The following is a 16,810-nucleotide window of genomic DNA, read 5'->3' on the forward strand; positions in this document are numbered from 1 at the left end:
TTGAATTTGAGAATAAAATGTTTGTTTAAACATTGTTTTCCACAGTAAACAATATATGCAGCTACAATATATGCAAATGCTCATTTTAAACGTTCATAGGATGTTAACAATTCAAGGTGATTTTTAAAATGACATTAGAAATGCAACCTCATTTGAGAAATTTTTCTGTTCTTAATGAAGATAAATGTCAAGCTGACTTTTAATAAAACAAAAATCATCAAATTTATTTTAGCTATGTACAGTACAGATCTTGAAACTCTTAATAAAATTTTTAAAAAGATCAAATAAAGGAGACAAGAAGGAAAAAAACCCTTATTTAATGTCTCCAATCTTTTCCTATCTGAATGGAGAGTACTGATATTTCAGTGTCTCACATAATTAACAAGTTAATTTAACTAATTTATCACATTAAAAAGTTTAATTATTTCTATCGATCATTTCAGATCCCTTTACGTCCCAGTAGAAAATAAAAACAGTGGACTCATGGTATTGCAAATTAATTTATATCACAAAGTAGTTTTAGAATATTCCAAATTATAAAAATAACTTATCTCAAAGGTGGACATTTGATTATTGGTCCAGGGATTCCTACAGAGTATAATTATACAGGACAATTATAAAGGACTAACGAAGAAGCTCCTCGAGGGCCCTTTGTCTTCATTCTAGTGAGTCCCATTACCTCTGGGTCAGGGCGTGAGCTGTGCCAAAGGATTGTGCTGTGCTGGGATTTCCTCTCATTAGCAAGAACAAGAAAAAGCAGACTGTGTCAGAAATTTTCTGGCAAGACTGTCACGTGCCTTCATAGTTAAGCAAATTAAATATAATACCTAGAAAGACATATTTGTTAAAATAAAAGATTACATTCTACATAGTTGGACAATGAAGATTCTTTTTCCGCCTTTCTTCTTTTTCTAGTTGTGACCACTGAAGCTTTGAACACCTGCTTCCCTCCTGGCTTTGTTACTCTTAATAAAGAAAGAGACTCCTGTTGAGAAGGAGTTAGAGGTTAAGTGTCCAGAAATATTGCACCAAAGCATGAAATTGTAAAGGAAGAAAATCAACTATAAAATAGCTTCACTTAGGGAGCTATTGTGTAGGAAGGGCTTTGTCTTGGCATTTGTCCAAAAGCAGAAAAACAGGAAAAACCGAGCAAAAACACAGCACTGTGAATGAAAGCCTTCTTTGGGGCTCTTCTTTCCTTTACGATTATTTTTAGTCTTTTTTCATCCTATAGGCCTTTACTGAATTGAATGTCTCTGGATACACACATAAATAAATAAAAATACACATAGGCATGGAACTGGTATGAGCTTGTGAGAATGGGAGAGAAGATCTCAAAATAAACAAAAGTGAAGAACCAATGGAGAAAAAATATCCGAAGAGAAAGAAGAATGGTGAGAACAGATGACTCACTGAAGAAAACTGCATTATTGGTAATATTTATGAGTCTTGTTTCTCTAATAATGATTTCAAAGGCATCCATATCGCCTAGGGATGATCAGTGCGCTGCTCACTCTTAAAGTGATACTTTGGGGCAATATTCCAAACCTTGAGTAAAATATTAGTTTTCTTCACATTTACATGTTATTGCTTCCTAGAACAAAAATAAAAACACAGTTCTTTCATTTGTCACTGTGTCAGCTGCTATTATGTCTGAGTAACATACCTACAATCATTCCTCCGTAGATGAAGTTGTAACTTGAAGCAAAAAACTTTTTTAGTCTCAAAACTTTTATTGGAGCAACCAAGCTGATACACCAAGATTTTATTTATGTTTAACTGTAAAGTTCAATACTCTAGTTAGTAAACAAAGAAAGAGGAGGAAATGGGTTTTATAATCGTTGCAAATTAAAAGCATAATCAAATGTGAACAAAAGAAATTGCCAAACTGTATGGCTTTAGGTTATATTGTTATGAGCATAGATTAGATGTATGCATGACTTCTCCACTTCTACTCAGCACTCTGTCTAATAAAGTCCTCTTTGTTTCCAACATGTGATTTCCCACATTCTCATGTCACAATCAGACATCTCTAAGGACTACTAAGAAGGAAGCTAATGAAGATAAGAGGTCACCCAAACAGAATGAGAGGGGGGAAAAAAAGCAATTGAGCTCATGACTCTAGTGAAAATTAAAAAATGCAAATACTCAAATCATATTTTGAGTTAAAATTCAGAATAAGCCAAAGGGCCCCATGAGAAGACAGAAAAATGTAGACAATTCAGGACACTGATAAAATAACTCATCTTCCTACTAGAAAAAATAATGTTGAGGTCAATCTTTTTTTTTTTAACTTCAGGTGTGTGTAAATCATTCTTTACCACTCTGCTAATGCTTGTAACTATCTGAAAAACAAATACTGGGAAATCCCATTGTGAGAAAGGAGAACTTGAAACACGCCTCTGATATGAGCAGCTCTGAGTTCTCTGTAGCAAGTACTGATTTCAAAGGTGGTGACAGAGCAAAGAGCAGGTGTGTGACTGGTGGCTTTGGTCATCCCCTTAAATTAGAGGCCATTGCTGTTCTCCCTTTTGTCTTTGAAATTCCCTCCTCTATTTCCTCAATTGACTGGAATTATATAGAATCTTCTATCAAGTTTGCATTCAATTAGCTAGAATCTTCTTCCAGCTATTTGTTCTCTAGCTCTGAGTTGTGTTGATATGAGAGGGTAGTGAAGAGAGGGAATTCATCACTGTTGCCACTTTGGGGAGTCCATTCCAGCCCCCAAGCCACATTTACACAATAGAATGCTTCCTCTCTTTTTGCAGATAGAAGGCCCAGAGAAGCTGAGCAGCTTTCCTTAGACAGCATAGGGTAGTCAGAGAGCTGAGAGTCACATTAATGATTTATACCTCCGAGCATCAATGCCAGAATGCTGCTTACCTAACGTTTTATTTTGACTTTGTTCAAAATTATGCAGGTCTAATTCAAACAATCTTTTATTACTAGAAACTTTTTTTTTTTTTTTTACAAAATGCTCTTCCCCACTCCTTCCCCCACGTGTGGCTGTTGACCCTGCATCTGATGTTCTGCTTTTTGGAGACTGGTGTTTATTTAAATATGTTTCCTCAAAGACACATTTCTCTACAGAAAAAGCTGGGAATGTTGCTTTCCACAAGCTACAGTTTAATACAGGTAAATAAATGTGTTTGTACCTATTTCTGTTTTGCTGCTTTTTTTCTTACTATTTATATAAAAAGCAATTCTCCGAGGCTTTTGCACATAAAAGTTTTGCAAGCCTGTATGACCAACACCAACCCAGCTCCTACCTAGTTTGTAGGAAGCAGCTGTCATGGAGCAATTCTCCTGCCTTTGTGCCACCTGACCCTGAGCAGTGGCTTCTGCTGCCTCTCAGCATCCATAACAGCACCTGGGTCTTCAGTCATTTGATGTGGAGGTGAACCTCAGGGTGTAAACAACCCTCCTGCCAAACAGAATTTATATGGAGTAGAAAATCACAAGTAGTCCCCCTCTCAGACAACATCTTAGGGACCAGATTTGAACCTGTCCAAAGGAGCTCGGAACACCAAGAGGGTCATCCAGGACAATTCCCATCAGCATCACATGAATATTTAATGGTAAACTAATTGACAATAAATAGAATTTAAAAGTAAGTTCCATTCATACTTAACCCTATTTGAAAGGCTCAATAGCTAAAGACAGTTAGTGATTGTCCAAAAGGGAAGATTTTAGCACCTTTTTATCAATACAGGATGTTATTTTCAACAGCTAGTATAGAGAGTGTAGAGAGAGAAATCACTCTATCCACATAGTTGAATGAAATCAGTTACCATGTGTCAGGATGCCAGTGCAGGAGAATGAATCCTCAGTTTTTCAGTTGGTCTCAGGGACTTGGAAAGAGCTGAAACATATAGATATATGCAGAGATGTAATAAAGTCCTATGTGTACCAAGATATAGTTCTAGAATTTCCACTCAGTTGTACTTGACCCTTTATCAGTACTGCTCTGTTGCAATGAGAGATGTATGGTTGGTTTTAACATTGTATATCATCAGTCATAAGTTATAGTTTTCCTTCCAATTTTTCTTGACTCTTGCTACTTTTACTTTTTCATATTTTCCTTTTGCATGAGTTTTAAATCAAGTGGTCTAGTTTCAAATATGTATAATGTTTTTAATTCACCTCTCCTATTTTATATGTTTGTATTCAAAATGTGTTTTCTGTTATCAATTCTAAAATTTAGAGTATCTTTGTTTATAACATTTATAAAAATGTATGTTTAATAAATAATAAATCAATAAATTACACTTACTATAAAATGCATTTTCAGGGGCTGGGAAGGTGGCGCAGTGGTAGAGCTCTTGCCTTGCATGCATGAGGCCCTGGGTTCGATTCCTCAGCACCACATAAGCAAAAAGAAAGAAGCCGGGAGTGGTGCTGTGGCTCAAGTGGTAGAGCGCTAGCCTTGAGCTGAAAAGCTGACGGACAGCGCCCAAGCCCAGAGTTCAGGCCCCACGACTGGACCCCCAAAAAAAATGTATTTTCAGAACAAAACCTTGTAAAAACATTTATTATGTGTTGAAGACATTATATGAATTCTTATATATTAAAGCCTTCACAAATATAAAAGTATAAATTACTTTTTATAAATAAAGGCCTAAGACAGATAGAAAGTGTATGATGTCTCTAGAATATTTAATCTTGAGTCTAAAATCAGAGCCCCACAGACACTGAAAATGAGATCAATTATTTATTTTTAAAGTATCAGAGTCTAAGTCACACATCATTCTGTAAAGAGAATACATTTGGTTTCATTGGTACTATATCAAGTAAAGAAAGATAAAGGAATGATTTTTACTTAATGTAATTAGAAAAGGTCAGTGACTTCCAGAATGAATTTTATTGCCTAAGATGAAATGCTGTTGGCTGAATCTCAGGAATGTTGTGCTCTAGCTCATCATGGTTATTGCTCAGCCAGCCACATTTTCTTGGGATGTTTATTTTCTGTCTTCACACACCTTCTCTACTGTGTAGGGGACATTATATATCTATTCTATTGACTAGAGTTCTTGTGGTGACAAAATGTGCAGAAGTATACATAATACATAGATATAATAGGACTATATACTCCAATGGTGGCTAGAGAACAGTATGAAAGCTGGCCTAGCTAATTAATATGGTTTCTTCAGGAAAAAACAGGAAAATCAATTTACAAAAAGACAATCACAGGTCAACTCTTCCTTCTATACCATTTTTCATACTTTTTTGTTTTATTTATACTAAGTGTGAATGATCGCTTCATATTAAAAAAAAGGTTAGTACTAATACATGCTGATATGCAGGTAATATTCATTTATAGGCCTAACATTTTCAATTATTTTTGTACAAATAAGTTTACCAAGATAATTTGAAAGGATAAATTCTTACAAAATGTCTGTGGCTTTCATTCTCAGTACTTCCTATTTTCATGTAGCTTTTTCTCATGGGATTTAACTCACTTCTGCTTCTATTATTAACATTCAGAAACACTAAGAAAACTTTCGAAAGGGTTATTTGTTAGTTTGCCCACAGTGGCTTACACATTGCTAGTTTCATTTCTGAGTTGGTACAATCAGTTTTAAGGGGATTTTTTAAATAGTAGTAGTTAAATAGTAGAGGGTGTGTGAGTGTGGCTTACTGATCCATGGGGAATTTCTATTGGGGGCTTTTGAAAGATTTATTTCTTGACGGCCATAGTCTTAGAAATTCATGAAGCATGTGACTTTTGCTCCCTGTAGAGTACATCAATCTTCCTAACTCTGTCCCAATTTTCCTACTGGTATTAACGAGGCTCTTCATTTGCCATGTGCTATTTGGTGCCTGAGCCCTTCATGAGCGAGCTATGAACAGAAGAACTATCATCCATTTTTGAGCTATAAGTTTAGGGTGGGCCTATTTAACACCAAAACTCACAGATAGGAGAGCCATTTATCTATTCATGACCCTCCAAGTGCAGGCCACTCCATTTCAGTACTTCATTGCCTCAAAATCAACCTAGACTAGCTTTGGCAAAGCTTGTTTCTCTGAATACTATACAAATTTCTCAGGTCCTCTACACAAATCACCCACACCACCTTCTTCCAAGTCCTGTCTGTAACTTCATCTCTCTCTTCACAACCATGAACAGATCCACATGCCAAATGAATTTTAGAATCACCACTATAGCTTTAAAGCTATCTACAGATAAATTAAATCCAACTTTTCTGGGCTGAGGCTTGGGTATACACTATTCAAATGTCAAACGGGGTTGGAGATGGAAAGCTTACATTGCCACATGTGTCACTCTTGGCTTGAGTCCACTTTCTGAACTGCTTCAGTTCTCATGGATTTTATATCACCTGACTATTGCTCTGATAGTACAATAATTGCTATTATCATTTCTAATTAGTTCAGATTTTCCCATTCAGTCATTTAATGAGTTCTTGAGACTTACTGGGAGCCTGTTAGGTATAAAATGTGGTTCCTGTACCTGTCAGGTATGTGGTCTTCTTCTTCAATTAATTGAAAGCACTGTGAAAGAGCAGAGTAGAAGTTAAGTTTCTTACTTCATCAAAATGAGCCTAATGCAGTTACAAACATATTAGATCTTAATAAGTTATTTTGTTCCACAACCCTGGTTTCATATTTTATTCTTTTAGCCAATCAAATTTTCAAGAAATATTTTTAGAACAGCTATAATACAGAAGATCTCTTAGTGGATTTAATGTCACAGTTTAGTGACTAGTTTTTAAATAATAATCTTCACTTTTGACTACGGTGATAATTATTTGCTTTATTTCTGAATTTCTCCTTCTTTGTTTGGGAATGATTTTTTGTTGTTGTTCGTTTCTGGGGCTTGCACTCAGAGCCTGGGTGCTGTCCCTGAGCCTTTTTGTTCTCACAGCTAGCATTCTACCACTTGAGCCACAGTGTCACTTCTGCCTTTGTTTGTTTGTTTGTTTGAGTAGTTTATTGGAGCTAAGAGTGTCATGGGGATTTTTCTGCCCAGGCTGGCTTTGAACTACGATCCTCTGATTTCAGCCTCCTCAGTAGCTAGCATTGTGGAAATGATTGTAAAGCTCTATTGGGCTCTTCAAGAGCCCAATCCTATGATGAGAGGTATGTCCTAAGAGGAAAAAGAAATAAAGGTTTTATCCAAGGTTACCGGAACAGAAAGTAGTTGAACTAAGATGCTAACCCATATATCCTAACATCAGAGACACCTCCTATCTCCTGTACAGAGCTGCCAAAGGCACATTGCCAAGTACAGAAGTGATTCTTCAGCTCGAGAGACATATGGACGACGTGCATGGACACATTGAAGCAACTACAAAACCGTTGTGAAGAAAAACTGTTGTTGCTGGTGCTGGATGTGGTTCTCATTCAAATGTCACTGATATAACCAGGTATTTTTCAGAATAAGTTCTCTGAAGTCTTAAAAGATAATAGAGGCAGTTTAACAAATTTACTCTTGTGTCTCTTTAGATTACTCAAGAATATTTGGAAACTCAGTATTGCCTCCAGATGAGGTTTGCATTTTTAGGTGACTGGGAACATACTTCTTCTGCCTTTTAATTTCATATTTTATGATTTGTTCTGAAGGAAAAAAGCAAAAGTTTCGGTTACTAAGTAAACAGGCTAAAAATGTACATCCTGTGTAAAGAAGCAGAGAATGTGAAACCAGAGGATCCTGAACATTAAAGAAAGAGCAGAAGATTAAGAAAAAATTCATAAACATCTTTGTTTTCTTGGAAACTTTTATTTTACCTCTTTTTACAAAATTGTTTTCCTGCCAGTTTTCCCCTCCTTTCCATAATTATGTGTCATTTTTTTTTGTCTTGGTCTTTGATGACTCATTTATGAATATCTTTCACAGTTATGAATACCATTCTTAAACACATATCTTCAGTAAAGATGTTACAAAACTTTATTTTATTTGATAATACTGGGGTTTGAACTCCCAACCTTGTTATTGCCTGGCATTCTTTTTACCTTTTCAGCCATGCCCTCAACTCATTTTGTGTTAGACATTTTTTAGATAGGGTCTTGCTTTGTAGGCTTGGACAACAATCTTCCTACCTTTATGTATGATGTAGCTGGTGATCAGGGTGAATGTAGCTGGTGAATCACCACGCCCAGCATGTTTGACCAAATGAGGCATGTTAACTTTTTACTTCAGTGGGCAACAACAGTCGTCCCTAACTCTGCCTCCCAAGTAGCTGGGATTATTGATGTATAGTACCACATTTGGCCCAGAATTTTTTTGTGTGTGTGCTGGTCCTGGGGCTTGAAATCAGGGCCTGGTACTGTCCTGAGCTTTTGTGCGTAAAGCTAGTGCTTTACACTTGAGCCACATCATCATTTGTAGCTAGTGCTTTACCACTTGAGCCACATCATCATTTGTAGCTGTCTGATTGGCTTTGAACTGCCATCTTCAAATGTCAGCCTCCTGAGTAGCTAGGTTTATAAATGTGAGCCATTGATATCTGGCCATGGCCCAGAAAAATTTCTTTTTTTTAATTAGCAATTTAATTTATTTAGATATCTGTTTTTTTTAATTTAATTTAACTTAATTGTAAAGGTGATGTACAGAGGGGTTACAGTTACAAAAGTAAGGTAATGAGTACATTATTTTCAAACAGTGGTATCCCTTTCCCCATTTTCTCCCACTTTGCCTCCCCACCCAGACTCCCCATCCCCCTAATTGTAAAGTTCATTTCTAACCCAGTGTCTTGTGAGTGTTGCTGTTGCATTGGTTCCCCCTTTGTCCTTTCTCTCACCATGTTAGCATTCCCCTTCTCTCCCCCAAATCAGATAAATGTATATACAAGACAAAGGGTAAATTTTTAAGTGCTAAAATTGTCCTTTCTTTTCTTAACTTAGCTGTCTTATCTAGTCACTTTTGCCATGCTATGTATTCCCAAGCATTCACTTTTGTCTGTCTTTATGGTAAAGTTTTTTTGTCCTTATGTCTGCCTATTGGAAATTACAAAGTATCAATTAATAGTTAGGAGTTAGGAGCTTCATCCTTGGAAAGGTATCAATAGTTCATGCAGACATATTTAGTGAAGAGGTATTTACTGCAGGGATATTTACTTGGTACTTGAAATGTAATTTGTAAGACACATATTCTATAATCAAATTGTCTTGAATTTTCTTTTTTGGTATTAGAATAAGATTAATAAATCTTACGCAACATTAACTTAATAATCTCTTTGCCAGATAAAATTGTGATGTGTATTTTATTTGTCCAGAAAAGTAATAACATTTTTAGAAGTTGATATAAATTTGGAACCCCATTGCTCACAGCTGTCAAGAAATCAGAGAGATTTAAAAAATCGCTGACTGTCACTTAGCTGGAATGTTCACATTGCAGATGGGTTAACTTGGGCCTTTATGAACTCTTACATTGCCAACTGAACACTAGCTAGGAAATGAGGAAATGTCAAGGCTTGTGTTTTTTTCTTTTTTCTTTTATATGCTCCATTGTGTCAAACAGCTTCAACTGCTTAAGGCCTGCTCTTGAAGATAAGAAAACACACCATATAGCACATACACAGATATGTATGTATCTATATGCACACCCACACCCACTTACACAGAGAGAGAGAGAGAGGGGGTGGGGAGAAAGAGAGAGAGAGAGAGAGAGAGAGAGAGAGAGAGAGAGAGAGAGAGAGAGAGAGAGAGAGAGAGAGAGAGAGAGAGCTATAACAGTTTCAAACTGTCACTATAGCTTCTAAACCACAAGTAGTGCCTCCTTTATGTGGGGAGATGATCTGAAGTATTTCGAACAATGCTCTCACACAATGTTTCTTTCTGTCTGCAGAAAGACAGAAAAGTCTCTACCTTGGACTGAGGATCAAGGGCACTTTGAGTATGGATGTGAGCCAGCTGGCTGCTGGCTACCTGCTGCTCCCTGGGCTGTTCCTCCCTGTTATTTAGACGGCTATGCAGTGACTCAGCTATGCTTTCCATACTAGGTCCAGCAGGCATGGAGGATCTCATGGGCTCTGTGTACAAAAACACACATTTCACACCTGGATTTTAACCTTTAGTTTGGTAGTTTAATAAAGAGGTGTTTAAACACTGTTCATTTTTTAAATGAAGAGATGGCTCTGTCTAAAATGTTCCTCCTCTTTTAAAGTACATTGGTGACAATTATGATTCATTCGATGCTCAAGAATTCTTTTTATATTTAGGATGTTATGATAGAACATAGGTTTTGAGTTCAGAACAACCCAATTTGGATCTTACATAGAAACTGTATGGCAATGACTTACTATATCTGAGAGTTAATTGCTTCAACAAAAATCAAAGGAAGTAAAGTACAACTCATATATTAGATAGATATAAAGAGTAAGGTCTGGGGTCTAGCATATTTTGTGCAGATACCGGAGCTTCTTTGATTAAAAATTGGTTCTCTGCCACTAGAGCCAGGTTTTTTTTTCTGTTTAATTGGCGATTAAGATTCTCTTAGATTTTTCTGTCCATGTTAGCATGGAACTGTAATCCTCAGATCTCAGCCTCCAGAGTAGCTAGAATTCCAGGTGTGTCACTAGCAGCTGACTTAGCTTATCTTCAATAGTCAATATTTGTCAGCAGTATCAGAAGAATACCATTTTCCTCACTTAAAAAATAATTTGTGCTGAGGCATCTGCTCTTACACTGAACTTCATCTCCAACCCTGGGGTTTTTGAGAAAGTGTCTTATGATGTAGCCCAGACTGGGATCAAACTCATGGTTCAAACTAAGTGCTGGAATCACATACATATGCCTCCACAACTAGCATGTATTTCATTTTTAAAATATTTTTGTGCATATTTTTGTTGTAAAGATACTGTACAGAGGGATTACAGTTTCATGAATAAGGTAATGAGTACATTTCCTATCGAGTATTATTATCTCCTCCTTTGTTTTCCCCTTACTATCCCTGTATTTCATTTATTTTACAAAAATACTTTAATATTCTTATTAAATTTAAATTAGAGGAATATAAAATTGCTGAGATAATTTTTAAGACTCTTTCTGAAACAGCATATAGAGTGATTTCAAGTTGTTTAAATGCTAAAAGCCAGGAATCCATTAAATCCAAACAATAACTTCTATGAATCAATATTTAGTGAAAACTTACAACAAGAAACTTCCATGCTAAGTAGAAAAATGAGCTTTACAAGGTGCTATTTGAGATGTATGTGAGGCAATGGTGAAGGGGAGGGAGACAGATGAATACAGAGAGGAAGGAGTGGAAGAATGTAGTTATAATATTCAATGCTTAGCCTAAGAAACTAGGAAAATGGAGTGCAGTTCATTCAGTTGAAAGAGATAGTGGAGAATGATGTAAGGGTTGACTCTGTTCATGATGTATTGCAATCATATACTGTTTTGTTGAATGTTTAACTCCTTTCTACACTACTTAAAGATAATACAAATATTTTCTTTTGAAAATGGTCATGGCCAGATGCCAATGGGTCATGCTTGTAATTCTAGCTACTCAAGAAGCTGAGATTTGAGAATCAGAGTTAGAAGGCAGGAAAGGTCATGAGACACTTATCTATAATTAACTATCCTAAACAAACAAACAAACAAACAGACTTGTATCTCATGTGGTAAGGCTTTAAACATACAAAGCTTAGGAACAGTGCCTGGGCCCAAGTCCTGAGTTCAATCTCCAGTACCAACACACACACACACACACACACACACACACACACACACACACACACACACACACACACACACACACACACACACACACACCAGAAATAGAAGAAGAAGGGAGAGGAGGGAGTGGAAGAGGAAGAGGAGGAAAAGGAAGAATACTAGTAGGAAAAGGAAGAAGAGGAGAAAGAGGAAGAGGTCATCCTAGGGGAAAAACCATGGGCATTTATATGTAAAAGAAATCATTTTGTGTATTCCTAAAATTCTGTGTCTCATTCAAGTTAACAAAGTTTCTCCTTAGGCCAGGCACTAGTAGCTCATTCCTGTAATCCTAGCTACTCAGGAGGCTGAGATCTGAGGATCACAGTCCAAAGCCAGCCTGGGCAGGTAAGTCTGTGAGACTCTTATCTCCAATTAACCACCTGAAAACCAGAAGTGGCCTTATGACTCAAAGTGGTAGAGCACTTGCCTTGAGCTAAAGACCTCAGGGACAGCCACCAGGCCCAGAGTTCAAGACCCATGACAAACCAAAAAACCCCCAAAAAACCAAAAAAGTTTCTCCTTAGGTATTATTAATACCAAGAAAATCAAACAATTAATAAACATTTCAAATAAAAACAAAGTTTTGAGCTTTATGGGTTTGAAAGGAATACACAGTTGTTACAAAGCTTACTTTTAATTTTCAACTTTTGGCTTTTCTAGACTAGAGAACTCTAGAGCTCACAGAGGACACTGCTGTGATTCTAAGTTGCAGCAGTGAGCCACAGCATTCAGTCAATAACACAAGCACAAAGGTAAATAACCTAACTCTACACTATGCTGTGTTGCTAAGCAATGTAGATAAGAAGTCTAGAGCCATTAACTGAACTTTCTACTGACATTATCTTCGAGGCATGATGCCTTCACTGGTATTTGTCCTCATAGTAAGTGAAGGAACATCTGTGTTTCTTAAACTAATAGGATCGGTCCTCTTAAAAATATTTACTTCATACTTGCTTGACAGGAAATGTACTCATTACCTTGCTCATGTAACTGTAAACCCTCCGTACAGTATTTTTGTAATAAAAATGAATTAAAATAAAAAAGTTTCACACACATCTATAAGTATATGAATTTGTTTTTTCAATTATTAGGCCCATAATGACAGAGGTTAAAAATCTTTGGGGTAGTTTTAAACATCACAGAAACTTAGAAAGACAATCATGGTAAAATATGTCATTGATACAAAACTAGGAGATCTCATCTCAGTCTCATTTGATAATAATATAAACAAAGCCCCGCACTAAACCAAAAAAAAAAATAACTCATCATAGTTAAACACTAAAAAAAGGATGTAACAAAAAATTGTTTTCCCTGATGGCATGATAAACATTCAGTTATGTCTAGCAAAGTGTAAAACTGTTTTTTGTCTAAGCTTGTGAAGTATTTAAGATCCATAAACTACAAAAACAGAAACAATAATTCAAAAGAATTAAAAGGTTCTAGAAGACAGTGAAAAACATCCTGTAGTAATAAAGAGCCTTAGGCTGAAGACTGGAGCTTCAACTCTAATCTGTAAAGATATTGCAGAAGATAGACCCACAGCATTCGCCTTGTTAATGGAGACTTGTGAGCTCTTCAGAGGTTTCAAAGAAGTGCAAGTTATACCACAGAAACCAATCTGCGTCCAGGGGTAGCTTATTCTGAGGCAATCATTAAGTCAGTCAAAAATAACCAAAGGATCATTTCGATGTCATCTTGAGAAGTTCTGCTAACTTTCCCTTCACTAGTGGCTGTTAGATGCTCTGTGGACATATTCCCCAAGAGATAGACAGATGAGACAAGACTATTCAAGAGACCACACTTAGTGATACCTGGAAGCTGAGACTCCAGCTGTCCTGCAACTTACATCGTGCAACTTAGCTAGCTACCAAGGCTTGGGTACTCTATTCTGTGCCCTTGGCTCCACTTAACAAATAAAACCTGCTCAAATATGGTTGGCATTTTTCTTTACTCTTGATCAATCTTTAGTTTACTGGTTTTTGGTAGTGGAGGCATGGCACAATCTTTGTATCTTCATATATCCCTAGCCATTTATCATATTCTGTGCAATACTAAAATCTTTTCCAGTTTGACATGTGAACTTGGCAGTGCTTATGAATCTTGATTCTGCCCCTCAGCTGTATGATTTTGGATAAATCATGTACTTTTCTGCAAACTGAACATCATGATAGTTCATACCAGAGAGAGTTTTCAGGAAGCTGAGCTGAGTTAATGTTTTTGTAAAGTACTTAGTTTGCTCTCTGTGATCTAAGGAAGCACTTTTATAGTCTCTCTCTGTCTATGTCTCTGTCTCTGTCCCTCTCTCTCTTTCTCTGTGTGTGTGTATCTCTCTCTCTCAGTCTCTCTCTTCTCTCTAACAAAACTGAGGGATTAAACTCAGAATCTCATAGCACATTGCCAATTGAGTCTTACTCCCATTCCTTTCCTTTTCTGTCTGATTTTCAGATAGGGTATTGTATTTTCCCTTGGCTTCTCCTTACACTTCTTAATTTTGCCCCATAATTAGTTGGGATGATAGACATGTACCTGCTTGTTTGTCCCTCATTGAGTTGTTTAAATTAAAATAGTATGCCTTACCCAAACGGAACTGATATTTAGAAATATCATTTCTAGTTTATGCCAAAATCGTAGTCTTCAACAAAGTAATAAGCAGTTAATCAAGTTTTTTAGGATGAAAATATCACTTTCCTTTCTTTCTGTAGTTGTTCAATTAGTTATCTTAGTGAAAACTATATAGTTAAATATACAAATCATAAATTCTATACATTACTTATTTTCTTTCTTTTTTTTTTTTTGGTCCAGTCATGGGGCCTGAACTCTGGGCCTGGGCACTGTCCCTCAGCTCTTCAGCTCAAGGCTAGCACTCTACCACTTGAGCCACAGCGCCACTTCTGGCTTTTTTCTTTTTGCTTATGTGGTGCTGAGGAATCGAACCCAGGGCCTCAGGCATGCAAGGCAAGTGCTCTACCACTGAGCCACCTTCCCAGCCCCCATTACTCATTTTCTATGTTATTAATTATGCTAATGCACAGGTTCCTACTGTTAAGTGTTTTGAGTTTCAAGATATAATTGAGGAAGGGCTTTTTCTTATCTTAAATATATGTATCTATGTACATGTACATATACTTGAAGGAATAGATATGCAACTGTACTCTCTCTTATAAAACTGTTCCTTCAGAGTTCATGAACTTTCTATTCTGAAATGAAGTAATTAACTGATCAATACATCATCAAAATTACCTTATCTTTGAGGAATAAAAACTCTGTGGAAAAGATTTGGTACAAAGTAGTCATTGATCTAAACAATAGATAAAGAAACAAAACGAGGAGAGGTAACACTATTCAACAAGAAATGTGCTCATTACCTTTACTTATATAATTCTAACCCCTCTGTACCTCATCTTTACAATAAAATAAAATAAAATTTTGGTGATGAGATATATTTCTTTCCTAAAATTATTGTAAGAGAATGATTTGGTATGCAACATAAGAGACTATCATAATCCAAATCAGAACTTTCATTATGTCTCATACATTATGACTTTTTCATATTTTTCTATTCAAATCTACAATTAGTGTCAGTACTGACACAGCTGCACTGTTATTCTCTGCAGGTGGACCTCCTCGGTGGATACCCAGTCTGTTTAAAGCATTTTGAGGTATTTTGTGATTTCTGTCATTTGGACTTTTACTAGAAAGAAAAAAATATGCTATCATAACTAGATAAATTGGACAAAATAACACATCCATATTGTTTTTATTATAAACCACACAATGTAACTCATTGAAGTGGTTATTCATTTTAGGTCATTGATTGTTATCAAAGGTTCAACTTATTTTGAAAGTACATAATGTTATATGGCTCATGCTCCACAAGCTATAGCCCTTTTCTTTTCTTATGGTCAGATTAACAAAGGTACCAAAGAACTATATGCTGAACATAATCAATCTTCTCACTTTCAGCCAACTTTAGGTTTAGTGTTATCTGGAGTGGAAAACATAACTAAATCAACTCGATATCACTCCTAAATACTATCACATTCTATATTCTAATAAAAGCATATTAACTCAAAAAAGATAAACTGAAAATCTGGACATACAGCTCAGTACAAGGTGTCAAACAGCAGATATGATTAAATGATGGTCATGCTATTTGGGGTTGTATGTGAACACATTTTTTCAGTATACAAAAGAAAAGTCATATTTAGAAAAGTGATGTATTTTTAGATTGGGATATAAATTCTATGCTCAAAATACCTGTGGCATCATTTCTTTCTTACCCAACAAGAGATATACCTTAGGAATTGTTTGACATTGACTCAACTTGTTCTTCAAAACACACACACGCACGCGCACACACACACACACACACACACACACACACGCACACACACACACACACACACACACACACACACACACACACACACACAAACACACACAATGCCTGCCCTGCCTATTCATCTACTGGGCTAACATTCCTTCCACAAATCAAAATGGTTCTGTAGCTTTATATCAAAACTATATAATATGAGAGTAGCATTCCAAACAAAATTAAAGTTTTCAAATGGCATATTTTAGAAAATCCAGACACTCACTCACAGTTAAATGTGGCAGCACTGGTGGGTGGTATATAAAGACGTTTGGACATAAGCAAAGGTGGGGTTGTTTTAATGCCTCCATCAGCCATTCAACACTAAAACCAATGACAAACTGAAGTTTATCACCAAGGTATAAGATGAAAATTTTCTTCATATTATGCTATAACTGCAGAGTAACAACTGCCTCACTATATGAACAATTTTGAAAATAATAGATAATAGATAAAGTATTTTCAAAATTAAAAAATTTATTAGTACTGGAAGCATGTTTCAAGTAGTAGAACATTTGCCTAGCAATCATAATGCCTTGAATTCAATTCCCATTACCACAAAAAAAAGAAAAGAGAAGAAAACTATTGAAGTGATCTAGAAGAATTTGAGTGAGGCTTCAAACTGTTGCAATGATATTGAGATTGGAAAGAAGTATAAATTTGGGGACATGAGTGATCTCAAATTAACATGTCTTGATTGTCCATTAGATACAGGAAAGAGAGAATGAAGGGTGATATTTAGGCTTCATGCTTGGCTTC

At 36.1% G+C, this 16,810-nt stretch overlaps 2 long non-coding RNA genes across 2 annotated transcripts in view; one reads left to right on the forward strand and one right to left on the reverse strand.

Annotated features, from left to right (window-relative positions):
• Positions 1–3,786: 3,786 nt before the first annotated feature.
• Positions 3,787–16,810, reverse strand: part of LOC138833210 (uncharacterized) — a 126,212-nt gene continuing 113,188 nt past the window's right edge. Inside the window, exons 4-5 of the long non-coding RNA XR_011373847.1 lie at positions 6,470–6,510; positions 3,787–3,862 (exon numbers count right to left, since the gene is read on the reverse strand). This is a non-coding gene — a long non-coding RNA (uncharacterized lncRNA). The remainder of the gene's footprint in view (positions 3,863–6,469; positions 6,511–16,810) is intronic.
• Positions 7,061–10,015, forward strand: LOC138833158 (uncharacterized). Its single transcript, XR_011373830.1, has 3 exons — positions 7,061–7,098; positions 7,221–7,385; positions 9,806–10,015. It is a non-coding gene; the product is annotated as an uncharacterized lncRNA (long non-coding RNA).

Source organism: Dipodomys merriami, unplaced genomic scaffold, assembly GCF_024711535.1.
Source record: "Dipodomys merriami isolate MVZ:Mamm:240054 unplaced genomic scaffold, mDipMer1.0.p SCAF_1, whole genome shotgun sequence".
Lineage (NCBI taxonomy): Eukaryota > Metazoa > Chordata > Mammalia > Rodentia > Heteromyidae > Dipodomys > Dipodomys merriami.